Consider the following 14,725-nt stretch of genomic DNA (forward strand, 5'->3'; position numbering starts at 1 on the left):
CCATACATCAAATAGTTTATTTTCACTTTTGGAAGCCCAATGTGCAATCAACAATGATGTCTGTATTTGATTATGGAGACCGTCTGTACATGCATTCCTCTCCCTTCACCGTAAGACCCCTTTGAATCAGAGCACACTGTGTTTTATCACTGTAGTGGAGATACATTTCTCACTCACCATTGTATTAATCCGTTTTACTTAATAACCCCTACCTGTTATTGAATAAATCCCACAGGAGCCAGGGGAAGCCAGCTCTTAACCCCTGGAAACCTCCACATCAGTCATCACTCCACCAGCTCACCTGCTCCATCACACACAGCCCCACAACAGGCTCACCAGTGGAGAGAGACGGACACAGGGAGGATTAAGCAAGTCACCTGCAGGTGAATTTTACCTACTGGGTTTACATTTAATTACTGTTTTCCTGCAGTTTAAATGTATTTTCCTGCCTGTCGTCGTGTGTTTGTCGGGGTATTTCTGTGTAGAATAAGCGACAGCGCAGCTAAATGCTAAGGTTAGCTGGTGGTTAGCTGCTAGCTAGCCTGCTACTCTGGTCAGTGTCCACAGCACGTTTATTATCAGTCTACCTAACCATATGACGGGTGTTTTTATACAGATAATTTAGGAAAAAATTATATTTGTGATCCTTGATGTAGAATAATTTCTTGTCAGATGTTGGTTCCAGTGCATGTCGACGTCGTGCAGCCAGACCATCCGGAGATCTGTCATCATTATGGACCTTTGTTGTAGAGTTATTTCACCACAATGTGGTTAATGTGCTTCTTTCAAATGATCCTGCTTAATTTCTGATATTATCAGATAACTACAGTTGTTGGTTACAAGCTATTTACTCAGCCATTTACATATTTCTCTAGATGGGGTGGCAAATTGAATGGAATTTAAATTATTTACCGACTATAAAATATGTTACATACATAGATAATGGATATATGCAGCCTCACCAGGAGGTATCATATTGTTGGACACAGTAAAGCCCAAGAGCTTCTTTTCATCGTGGTCCTTTACCTGTTGGTGTGTGTTTGACTGTGTGAGTGAGTACATGAGGACATAAGATAAGATATAATTTTATTGATCCTGCACAATTTTACTGTCTATTTTATCTTACTCTTTTTATTATTGTCTATCAAAAACTGAATCAAACCATAAACACGATGGCCTGTTGGGATGTTAGATCCTAATGTGAAACATGTTGATTTTATGTCTGCATGTGCTCATTTTATGCCTGTCTCTTTTCTGTTGTGAAGCACTTTGAGCTGCAGTCGCTGGAGACTGCAATTCGAAACTGGCCCCTGTAAATGTCCTAACACAACCCCCTCCAATGTACAGTAAATTACCAAGTATGGTCTTGTCAATATTCCAATGTACAGTTTTGCTTGTACAGTTGTACAGTTGTACTTAGTGTATGTCCTCCTTAAACCATCATATCAAATTATAATACTTGCTCTAAAAAATGTAATTCTGACTCGGGTAGATATGCGCGTCATGGGTCCAGGGATCCTCCTTGAACCTCCTTCCTCCCTTATCCTTCTATTTCCTTTAAGCCTCCTTTTTCTCTTTCCCCCCCCCCCCCCTCCCCCCCCCCCCCTAAACTCAATTTTTATTTACATAGACTCCCAAACATACAAATAGCATCCTCCTTGAATTAAAATCTCACATCCGTTGGTCTTCCATGTATATAATACAAAGACGGAATGTACAACACTGTTAAACAGACATAAATAATAAAGTAAAAAAACATAAAACAATTGTCATACCCAAAAAAATAGAAAATACTAACTAAAGCAAAAGTGTGCGACATGGGCTCAGAGACCCTCCTTGAACCTCTTTCCTCCTTTACCCTTCGCCCTCTTGTGTTGCATTTGGTTCTTCCTCTGTGATGTCGTTCTCGTTCCCCTTATAATCCTCCCACTTTCCCCATCTTTCCTCAAATTTCTCCTCCTGTAGCCTCAGCATGTGTGTTATCCTCTCCATATCCTGTATCTCCTCTACTATTCCTACCTATTATTATTATTATCCCCATGGGGAAATCCGGGGGGTACATCATGCATAGGTATAACGTTTATGAATTCCTACTGTAATTAAATGCTCACACCATTATTATGCATGGAGATTACATTGAGAACAATCGGAGGTACAAAGAATAAAAAATAAGAGAAACAAACCGTCTGTCACGACTTCGTCCTTCAACCTAGGTGCACGGACTGCAAACAACTAGTGAGGGGAAACAATTCAGCAACTCTTTGGAGGCCGATGTTCTATGTTTCTCCCTTATATAGAACCTGGGAGGACTAACCCCTTGGATCAAATCTGAGGTCACAAGTCTCAGGGTTATCATAGATTCAGAACTGAACTTCAATTCTCATATTAACACTTTGATCGCCGGGGTTAAATTCATAATTTACCATCCCTCGCCAGCCCTATTTAACATGGAGAAGTTCCCCTTCTTTGCAGGGCTATAACCTTTTAAATTGTATTGCTAAATTGACATTACCATGGCCCATTCAAAGTCCTATATCTATTGTTCAGGGTGTAGCAACGTTATACTTTTTCATTCACATATTCATACTAAAATACGGTCTAAAGTATAAGTGTGTTTTTATCGTTTTCTGCAGCTTTCTCCAGAACGTGATTTATAGCCCTAAATGCATTATATTGATGATTGTATACAGTTTGATAGCAATCGGCGCAAGATAAAAAATTTCAACTGCACGTACTTCTAGAAGTTACTACGTATGATCTGATGTTGACCGGATGGGCGGGGGGTCGTTTATAATTCCGTGGGCAACGTTATATCATTCATCTAGTGTGGGTGATATGATCATTAGAGCAGTTAGTATAGAAGACATTACAAAATAACGCTGAAACTCACCGTAGCTTCCTCTCGCCGTTGGGAGATGAGCGTGGAACAGAATTTTTTGTATTATGGGATGTAGAAATACCCGATCCATTTCCAGGTTGTATAATAGTATATACGTCCAAATCATGTTGTTTATCGAGTTATTGGCAATGGATCGATATCCATTGTGTCGAGTCCCGGGACCTATAGCGAGTGATCGGACCAAATTGAAATGAGCACCAGCTTCCACTTCCCTGTTTCTTCCCCGGGCGATCCGCCGATCGGCCACCAGATGGCGCTCTTGAACCGTTAGAGAGTTGACAGGGGCTCACCAGTACATATGTCTCCGGGGGAGAAATATGATTTCGATCACAGATTTTTAAAATATTGATATCAAAGACGCTGTCCAGCGTCATCGGCAGAATAAGCATGGCGGGGAATGACGTGTTCCAGCGTCAACGGCGATTAAAGGGTTAACAAAGTGACCAAAACATCGTTCTTCCATCTCAGAAATATAGCAAAAGTACGACCATTTATTAATCAAAACGATGCTGAGAAGCTAATTCATGCATTCATATCTAGCCGGTTAGACTACTGTAATGCACTTTTTACAGGTCTCTCTAAGAAAACCACAGAGAGGCTTCAGCTAATCCAAAATTATGCAGCCCGACTGCTTACTAGAACCAAAAGGAGAGAGCACATTAGTCCAGTCTTAGCTGCTCTACACTGGCTTCCTGTAACATTTAGAATTTACTTCAAGGTCCTTCTCCTTACATACAAAGCTCTAAATGGACAGGGACCTAGCTACATCGCCAACACTCTAAATAGATTACAGGCCAGCAAGAACACTGCGATCATCAGCTGCTGGACTACTAGAGGCTCCCAGAAACAGTCAAAAGAGGATCGGTAATGCAGCCTTTATCAACTATGCCCCAAAACTATGGAACAAACTACCCCAAAACATCAGGGAAGCCAACTCACTAGACCAGGGGTGGGCAACTTTGTATATGGTGAGAGCCACTAAATTTCCACACTCAATCTGGGGGCCGCATTGTTTATCGGCAGTCCCGCCAGTAGTACCCCATCACTCAAATAGCCCATAATAGTCACAGATGTGATAAATAAGGCATATAAACAATTATAATTTGTTGTAACTTTGTTTTTATTCCATTTCAAACGCATTTAGTAATGCTTAATTTCAACTTTATGAATTTATAAATACATCTGAATTTGAAACTATTGCTATAACCCAAATATATACAAAAATGACAAATTATAATTAAGGCTTCTATTAAAATAAATGTATGAACTTAAAGCCCACTGCTCAACAAACACAAAGCAGCATTCCTGCTGCATTTCACTACAACAGTAAATCAAAAGTGCAATAATAAATGATTTTGTTAAATGTATAAACTTTTATCCTGCTACTAAACAAAACATTCCTGAGTGCTTCATATCCATAACATGCATTTCAGTGTTATTAGTGTTATCTGAACACTACAAAAGTAAACGAGTAGCCAAGTGCAATACTCATCAGAATAATGAATTCCTTTTTGAATTCCCTTTATCAAACTGGCATGACATTCACCCTCCCCCACAGTGGGTCAATAATGGTTCTGTCTTTAATGAGACACTTGTGGTCTCTCCTGTTGGCGCACAATAGAAGGAATGTCAACTTCAATGTTTGTGCATGCGATCTGCATCAGATGAAATAACGTTTTATTTCATGTGTGTGGGGAAACACACACAAGGTCGGGACGCATCTTAGGGCTGGGCGATATGGCCAAAAACGTTATCACGATAAAATAATTTTCATATCACTCGATATCGATAATTATCGATATACATGAAATAATAATTTCTTCCAAGTTTAATTAACTTCTTATGCCCGGCGGGCTATTAATAGACAACTTTTTTGCTGCGGTAGAACGAAGTAGAACTCAACGTCACTACGAGTTGGAGAGCCGTCGTAAAAGATTGTAAAAGCAGACACTAGCGTTTGTTGCTGCGGTACTTGATTGCAGTTGCAGCACGTTCTTCTTGGCTGTCGGCTAACGCCACCACTCCTTTCCGACTGAATTCGCTTGCGGGTGATACTGTTTCAGGTGATGGAACATGTTTGTCGTGTTACCCGTTTTGGTTAGCACCGGTCTTCGACACATTTTGCAACGAACGCTGCTCTGATTCTTGTCCGACTTTAGAAACCCAAAATGTGTCCATACTGCCGACGTTGAAACACCTTTCTTATTTACAACTTCTTCTACATTTGAGCTTGCGGTGGCCGTAGGGTTGTCGTCTCCTTCGCTGTCGCTCGAATTTCCGTTAATTTTCCTAACTAAGCTAATCTCCTCAGAATGATAACAAAACAAAACGGTAGCACATGTACTGCTGTGGTGCGTGAGCGCGTCATCACGTAACGTAGCTCTATTCCTGATAGGTTGTTAGTGCGTGTGCATGATATCCAAGCATGGAAAATAGATATATAGAAGATTTGCGACCACGTTTCATGTTTATTTCAAGGAAATAATTTATCGCGACCATGGAAAGTTTCGTGTATTTAACAGCTGAAAACAATAATAATTGATCAATATTCTGATATTGGCCTGGGGCTGCATGGAGAGTCGGTGAGGGCCGCATGCCCCTCCCTGCACTAGACATCTTCAAAAGACAGCTTAAAACCGATCTCTTTGCTCAGGCATTTAAATGAAACATCAGGCATATCCTGACACAAATTGTACCTTACCTGCACTATTCTTACCCTACCTACACTTCCTATCAAATTCATGCGTCGGTTCTATGCACTGTAATTTTAAGAGCACTGCTCTGTTGTAATTCAAAATTGAACTATTTTATCACACTTTTTACTTCTTACTGATGCACTGATCTGTTGTATGTTAAATACCCTGTTGTATGTCCGTTCTATTTTATAATTTTTTGCCTATTTTTAAACTGAATCCAACCGCACTTTGTTTTTACTCTGTCTATTCTACTTTTATTATTTGCATTACTGAATGAAACTGTAAACAGAAAGGCCTATTGGGATGCTAGATCCTAATGTGAAACACTGTGATTTACCTTACCTTGCTACCTCTATCTTTTTTTTTATACTCTCTTATGCCTGTATTTTTTACTGTAGTGAAGCACTTTGAACTGCAACTTCTGTATGAAAAGTGCTATACAAATAAAGTTTATTATTATTATTATATATAAAATCATAAGAAAAGCATTTTCCATTCATTGACGAGATCATCCGTGTGGCTCCGATAGGTACTTCATCCACGGCGTGTGTCTGGAGGGGAACAGGTGCGTGTTCTCTCATGACCTGGCCAACAGCAAGCCGTCCACCATCTGCAAGTACTACCAGAGAGGAGTGTGCGCCTACGGAGACCGCTGCCGGTAGGTGGACAGTAGACCGCCTTGTGGTTGGATTTCCTTTGATCCTCATGTAGTATTGCTTTACATTTACATTTAGTCATTTAACTGACTCTTTTATCCAAAGCGACTTACAAGTTCTGTACGACAAGTCATCAGGAAGGGTACAACTCAGCTGAGTAACAATGTTCATCAAAGTGTTGAGTGCTACAGTGTAGGTTAGTTTATTAGGACAAGTGCATGACAGTAAAGTTAGTTAGGATTAGATATTTTTTTGTATTTTGTATTTTTTCAGATAATGGTTGAAGAAGTGCATCTTTAGTCGACGGCGAAAGATTGGACGGGTTTCGGCTGTCCTAACTGGGGTGGGTAGTTCATTCCACCATTGTGGGACAAGGACTGAGAATGGGCGACTTCTCTTTGATGACCCTCCCGGAGCTCGGATAGGAGTAGGTCTGAGGCGGCCAGAAGATGCAGAGCGTAGGGGTCTTGAGGGTGTGTAGTTAGAGACCATTGACCGGAGGTAGGCGGGAGCGGTTCCATTTGCCCCACGGTATGCCAGGTCGAGGGCCTTGAAGCGGATTCGTGCAGCAATGGGGAGCCAGTGCAGGTCCCTAAGAAGATTTTTCACTCACCATTGTATTAATCCGTTTGACTTAATAACCCCTACCTGTTATTGAATAAATCCCACAGGAGCCAGGGGAAGCCAGCTCTTAACCCCTGGAAACCTCCACATCAGTCATCACTCCACCAGCTCACCTGCTCCATCACACACAGCCCCACAACGCTCACCAGTGGAGAGAGACGGACACAGGGAGGATTAAGCAAGTCACCTGCAGGTGAATTTTACCTACTGGGTTTACATTTAATTCCTGTCGTATTTTCCTGCCTGTCGTCGTGTTTTTTTATTTATTTAACTGTTTATTGGTATTTCTTTTTTTTATCAGTTTTACAGCATCAGTTCAACAATTCAACATCAATACAAAAATAAATGCTGCCAACTGCCCCCCCCCCCCTTCACCCCGAGTTACAGAAAAATAGATACAAATTAACCCCCCCCCTGAAAGAAATTAAAATTTATATAAACAAAAAAAAAACCTCAAGGCCAGACCCCCCCCTCCCCCAGACTAGGACCTCAACAAATTCAAAACGTTTTTTCTTTTTCTTTTTTTTTTATACACAACTTGAGAATTTAGTACGCCCAGTTACACCTGTCTGAACAGGTGCCCATACTTCTATACCAAACAAATAAATATCTAACGGTACATCTTTTCTCTTCAAAGAGCAAATAATAACATTTACAGTATCATTCATTGCAATATATACCCATTAGAAAGACAAAAGCTAGCATCATTAATAGCCTACATCGTCAACCTACTATGTAATCTGTTCTACGTATTGCCTAAACCCAGCCTAGCATATATCAAAGCGATGTGGTTTTTTCTTAAGATTGAACATTAATTTCTCTGATGCCATGTACGAAGAGATTTCACTAAGCCACATAGACATGGGGGGGGGGGGGATTCAGCACTTTTCCACAGCATGGCAATACACTTGTACCCAGCAATCATGGCCAATTTAATGATCCGCACCTTGCTTCTCTTATCAGGAGAGATGTCAGACATGTCTCCTAATAATGCTAATTTAGGTGTACATGGGATCTCAAACCCTGTGATCTCTTTGAGAATCTCCCAAATTGAGCCCCAGTAAGGTCTCAGTTTGTTACATTCCCAGAACATGTGGAGCAGGCTACCTGTTTCAGTTGAGCACCTAGGGCAAAGGTCAGAGATAGCGTCATTCATCCTGTGAAGTCTTTCCGGCGTAAAATAGGTTCTATGGAGAATGTTAAATTGCATACGTTTATGTCGAGTGTTATATGAAAAAGATAGTGCGGACTCACATACAGGGTTCGTACGGGTGCTGGAAATCCTTGAAAATGCTTGTATTTCAATGTGGTGTTTTCAAGGTTTGAAAAGTGCTTGAATTGTGTATAAAGTGCTGGAAAGTTATTGAAATTGTAATTGCACTGTATATACCTTCATAATAAATCACTATCTGACTGAATAGTTAGGTTTTTAGATAAAGAAATACAATTTCGGAGTCCTCTCTCGAGCCTCGCCACTCGCATTCCCGCCCCGCCAACGGCACCCCCGCCCCTCCTGAAAAGCTTGCTTTAATCCCAGTAACGTTAGCGAGCTAACGCGAGCAAGATTCTTATTAAATGTTTTGAGACGTTAGCAAGCTAGTGAGCTAGCGTTGCCACAGACGGCTATGTTTATTGTTCATGTTGACAACGACAAGCGACACCGTATATTAAGGTGAGTTAATAAATTCACTGCTCCGCTCTGATAAACTAACTCTTCGGTCAGAGCGCCCAGTCTGCACAACTTGAGTGTGCTCGCTCTGACACACTGAAAGCCAATTTACCTTCAAACAAGTTTCGTTTAGCTAACGCCATTATGCATCAGAGCTGTGGTTTCGCTGTGATCAAGCAAATCAGTTATTTCTATTTTAAGGAATGTTTCAAGTTCAAGTTTCTTTAATAGTTGTCATACAGAAGTACAGAATACTTTTATACAAAATGCTTCTTACTGTTACGCTCCAGAGACTGTGCTAGACAAGATAAGTATGAAATAAAATAGTATAGCATGTAAAAAATGAGGTCACAGTGTTCAGTATAGACATATGTACAATGTTCGATGCAGAATAGAAGTAACTGAGTTACCATATAATATACAATATACTATGCAGTGTACTAATATACAATACTATATAGTGCAAAGCAGAAATGGGATGAGGTACAATTTAGGTACAATTTACAGTAAGGTGTACGAGTTGTAGTGCAAATCCTTTATCAATAAATATAAAGTGTGTTTAGGTGATCTAAAGTGTGGAGAGTGGGTGCTGCAGTGTGTTTGTTTAAAGTGAGTGTGTGCGTGTGCTGTGTGCATTTGATGGTTGTTGTATAGTGTTTATTGTTCGTAGAGCAGCCTGATGGCCTGGGGATAGAAGCTTCTTCTGAGTCTTTCTGTGCTCGCCTTGAGACTCCGGTATCGCTGTAGGATATGTCGGCAACATAAGAAGCCAGGCAGCTACTAGGGGTAGCTGTTTGTGTGAAATAACGAGAGGAGACTAGAACGTGCGTCAACTAACTGTGCGTCTGTATTGCAACCAATAACATGGGCATCATATAGCTTACATCCTGGTCCCTGCTGGGACGTACCAACTGAACACACCACTGTGGGGGGGGGGGGTTATATTAAAATCCTAGGTTGATTTGATTTTGTATACATTTTAAGGCTCAATGAGCTGATTGACTGCCTACCTCAAAGATTGTTCTCTTATTTTGCACATTTTCAGTAAATATTTGATTGAAATTGAAGTTTTATCTGGTGATTATCTGAGTGATTGTTTCATATTGGCCCAGCCAGGTTATATAGGATGCCAACATAATTTTGGTTGTTTATAGCACAATGACATCTGATTTAATGTGATGGAAGAAGTAAAATTATCATTTTGAGTAAATATTTTATTTACCACAGCCGCATAAGATGCTGGAAAAGCTTGAAAATGCACCTTGAAAAAGCTTGAAAAGTGCTTGAATTTTGCTTTGGAAAAGGTGTAAGAACCCTGTTTTTAGTAGATCGCCATGTGTTATTATTACTCATGCTATTTTCAATTAATATCATAAACAACAAGGAATATTAGCATAATTTTGAGTGGACTGAAGGAATGAGTCAGCGTTAATAGTTTTAAATGCAAATAATTCATTGAAACATAGAAGTGGGGTCGGGGCACACACACACACACACTGTTTCAACTCACCACCCCCGCATCGTATTGTAGTCTAGTCTGTCTTCAAACTTCCACTCCTCTTGAAACTTTTTTATATTTGAATATCAACATTATCTGTCCATCCTCAGTAATCCTCAGTTTACTATAATATACTCCTGTCCTGAGTCCTGACTAGTGACTTCATCGTCTTTCCAAACGCAAACGCACACACAGGGAAAGGGAGATTGCCCCCCCCCCCCCCCATTTCCCTTTCCCCAGTCCACACTGTCTGCTGTTCTCTATGGCTCTGCGCCTCTGCCTCTGATCAGGATTAACTTGTTAGCTTATGCTAACGTAACGTTCATTTCGGGGCGATGTGGGCATAAAGGAATGGCGACGATGCAACGCATGTTGGATGCATTTGACCCGTTGTGAGAAAAAAAAAAACACCACAGACTTATTTTGGCTCGCAAAATAGGCGCACTGCTGTGTAGCGCTGCTTGGCTTTAATGCGAGAAGAAGCACGGACAGGGCGGATATGACTCGCGGAGTTGCCACAGGTTTTTTCAAAATAAGAGTATCATATGAACCGAACGTTGCTAGCTGACTGAGCCATAGATATTATGACTGGAGCTGCGCTTGGGGCGGAAATGAGACCCGCACAGGATTTTCAAAATAAGAGTATCGATATGAACTACACGCCAGGTGGCAGGCAGACCTCTCATTGTTAGTCGCCAAACCTTAAATTGGTGCGGCTACGTGGCGTAGTGGGCAAGGCGCTCACCACGAATGCTGAGACGCTGGGCTCGCCTGTTCGAGCCCAGCGCTCCACATTGCTTTCAGTTTAGCTGGTCGTTCATACTAATACACATTGGCCGTATTAGGGGGTGGGAAACAGATGGGTGGGGATCGGGCGTTGTGGACAGCGACTCCTACAGGTCGGTTGGTGCGCCTGCACAGTAGAATCAGGAAGTGTCGGGGGCAGCGTGAGCCTCCCACGCGTTACTCCTCGCCACTGAGAGATCGAGCTGCGCAGGTGAAAAGATGCGACTGCTGTTACCTCAAGTACCGGAGGGGACTTGTGCTATGTATGACTTAGTCCACATTGCAGCCGGCTTGTGGGAGGCAAGAAACAGCGTTCGTGACAGGGGAGGGTTGAATTGGATAATATGAAATTGGGATGGGAGAAAATATAAAAAAGTGGATCAAAAAAAAAAATCTGCCCGCCATTGGCTGTTGGCGGGTACTTATTTCGTTCCCTGCTTGGGAGTGCTTAAAGTGTCCAACAATCTTCCGACCGATGGCAACACAGTCAATCACAGCTCTTTGGCTCAGCACAGCCTCGTTCACAGCCAGCTGTAAGGTGTGGGCCATGCAGCCCAGGCTTATCAACATTGTAATCCTCCATAGCCTTTGCCATGTTACGTGCATTGTCTCTTAGGACAACATGGACCATCTCTTTCGTTATGTTCCATTTCTGAAGCATAGCTCCAAAAGCCAAATGGATCATATCGACAAGTGTGTTAACCTGGTAGTTCCTGAGAATGCAACACCGCTCTGTTTGAAATCTTTGTCCAGCCACTGCGCCGTCAGACCTAGCATGCTGACAGGGTTAACATCACAGGTCCATATGTCCATGGTGAAACTTACGTGCATCGTTGTCTATCAGAGCATATAGCATATAGTTTCATGTCTAAATAGTTTGGGGGTAGGAAGGGAGGGGCACTGGGGTGCAGAGTCATTAGAAATATATATTTTGAAATATATTGTGAATTACATTAACCAATATCAAATAAATCATGTCAACATTTGATGTTTTGCCAATCTTGAAATCACATCTCTAAAACAATATCCTGACCTGACAAATGTTTTTGTAATCTGGTGGCATAATCCAAGAATCACAGTTTCAGTCACCAGCTGATGGTCAATAATACAATGTTGATTCTTGTTTCCCATGTTAAACTTGAGCACTAGTCTCTTTGATTTCATTTTTATTCTGAGACTCAATGTTTAACAAATACCATGGAATAAATTAAATCAATACATTCATAAAGACACATAATTAAAAGTCCCACTGAGGATTATGTCTGATTTGGAACCTGAAATATGGCAACTTCATTCTATTTTCAATATTTAAAAAAAACGAATTGGGTTAAGTGATAACCCAGTATGTTTTAAGAGAGAGAGGATTTAAATAATTAAAGTAACTTCCGGTTTGACGACAGTATGTGACGGTCGCATCTGTCACAAGCTCCGCTACATTTTTTGTTAATTTCGCTTAAGGCGAGACACTACAGGTGAATAGGGTAAAAGATTTAACAGATATCACAATGAAACTTCCCCAGTTGATTACTTATATTAAGACGAGACTTTTTTGTATTACAAGTTTTCTGAAATTGTATGTTTAAATATGCAAATGAGGCATGATCTACTTAAATATGCAATAATTTGCATATAATTCCAGGACAGAAATCTGAACATTGGATAAAGCCATTTTCAAAATTATAGTTTAATTTTGTTGACATATTAGAGCCAAAGGTTATTACAGAGGGGATTTTGGATATCTCTTTTTAGCACTCCATAAATCAGAAAATACTCCATTCAGTCAATTTTTATGGTAAAATTCCATATTTCGCCATGTTTTTAGGAATAAAATGTGATATAAATCAGGGTATGAATGCGATATCAACAAACCCTTATGTAAATACCTTCAGAACATAGATATGAATAGAACTGGAAGGTTTGGTGTATGTGTGTTACTGAAGTGGAGATTTCTGGCTCGGAGTATGAGGAAAAACTCTTAAAACTCATTTTTGGGAAAACGCCTTCAAAGTTCTGTAAAATGCCATACTTTTTTTTTTGAAACCGATATTTACAAACATAATACCTAATCAAACCATTAGTAATAGACAACCTAAACACATGCCTGATAACTGAATAATAATTATAATGATGTTATTGAACTACACACAGGCTACAAACAGTGTAGTACAGTGTAGTACCACCTAATAGGCAAAAAATATTTGAATAGATATCACTATGAAACTTTCCCAGTTTGTTATGTACATATAAACTAAGAAAAAATATATTGCAAGTTTTCAGAATTCTATGTTTATATATGCAAATGAGGCACTTCCCCATTAACACTTTGACTGCCGGAAAACGCTTAAAAGCGTCATTCCCGGCCATGCTCAAGTTGCCGAGGACGCTTTACAGCGTCTTTAATATCAATATTTCAAAAATCTGGGATCGGATTCATATTTCCCCTCCGCTGGCCTGAGATCCACCAGGAGGACCCACTGAGCTCTCTGGCGGTTCAGGAGCGCCATCTGGTGGCCGATCGGCGCAATCGCTTAACAGGAAGTGCAGTAGAGGTTGTGCTGGTCGGCCGTATTACTTCCGGGCACTCGCTATCGGTCCCGGGACTCGATCTCGACACACTACATAGCGATCGATTGCCAATAACTCGATAAACAACATGATTTGGACGTATATACCATTATACAAGCTGGAGATGGACCGGGTAAATCGACATCCCATAATGGTACAATTTCTACTCTACGATGATCGCCCAACGGCGCGCGGAGACTGGGGTGAGTTTTAGCGTGTAAAATTACCGTCTTCGATACTACCGGTAACTGCTATTATCAACATTTGACCCACATTAGATGAATGAATGAATGAATGAAAACTTTATTTAACAGATTGCAGAATGGGTACAATACAGTACGGCTCAATACATACAATTGTTAAGGGGATGCAGACCTGAGAAAGACGTTTGTCTTGTTTCCATCAGGGTCCCCCATTTTCAATTCATATAGACATATATGACATACATGACATACAGATAGTCAGTACTGCTACATCTATACATTTATGACATACCAGATTTGCAAATACAGTACTGTTTGTGATACAGAAGGAGTCAAGAAAAGGGAGTATATACATTTGACGTAGAAACTGTACATTGGAGGTTGGGTGGGGGGGGTTGGGTACATTGGGATATTGACAACCATACTGGGTAATTTACATTGGAGGTGGTTGGGGGGGGGGGGGGGGGCGGGGGGCACACTGTATAAACAAGTAACACTGTACATTGAGGGGGGGGGGGAGGAGACACTGTACAAACAAACACAATTGTGCATTGAACTATTGACAAAACCATACTAGGTAAATGACTGTACATTGGAGGGGGTTGGAATGATTGGGTTAGGATATTTACAGGGGCCAGTGTTGAATTGCAGTCTCCCGTAGGTGTCCCTTGAGAGAGGTTTTGAAAGTGGGTAGTGATCCACATTCCTTTACAGCTTTGGGTAGGGCGTTCCACATTGATGTGGCATAATTGCGAAACGTGTTTAGTCCCTTATTTGAGCCGAATCTGGGTTTGACATGATTTGTGGAGCTCCCTCTGGTGTTGTGATCGTGGTATTCACTGACCTTTGGGAAGTATTTTGACATGTACATGGGTACCTTGGTCGTGTAGTGTATCTTGTAGACCAGGCCCATTGCAAGTTGTTGTACTCTGTCGTCTACTCTAAGCCATCCTAGGTTGTCGAAGTGGGCAGGGGTGAGGTGGGTTCTAGGAGTAAGGTCAAGCAGTAGTCTGACCAGTTTGTTTTGAGATGTTTGTAATTTTGTTTTTAGCGCCTTTGAGGTGCTTTGGTACCATGAGGTGCAAGCATAGTCGTAGTACCCCTGAATGAGTGCTCCTGCCAGAGTCTT

At 41.1% G+C, this 14,725-nt stretch overlaps 1 long non-coding RNA gene across 1 annotated transcript in view; it reads left to right on the forward strand.

Moving 5' to 3' along the window:
- The first annotated feature begins 287 nt into the window (after positions 1 to 287).
- LOC311230264 overlaps positions 288 to 14,725 on the forward strand; it is a 31,011-nt gene continuing 16,573 nt past the window's right edge. The window contains exons 1-3 of the long non-coding RNA XR_014619788.1: positions 288 to 383; positions 6,125 to 6,253; positions 6,923 to 7,068. This is a non-coding gene — a long non-coding RNA (uncharacterized lncRNA). The remainder of the gene's footprint in view (positions 384 to 6,124; positions 6,254 to 6,922; positions 7,069 to 14,725) is intronic.

Source organism: Notolepis coatsorum (genome assembly GCF_963971535.1).
Source record: "Notolepis coatsorum genome assembly, chromosome: 6".
NCBI lineage: Eukaryota > Metazoa > Chordata > Actinopteri > Aulopiformes > Paralepididae > Notolepis > Notolepis coatsorum.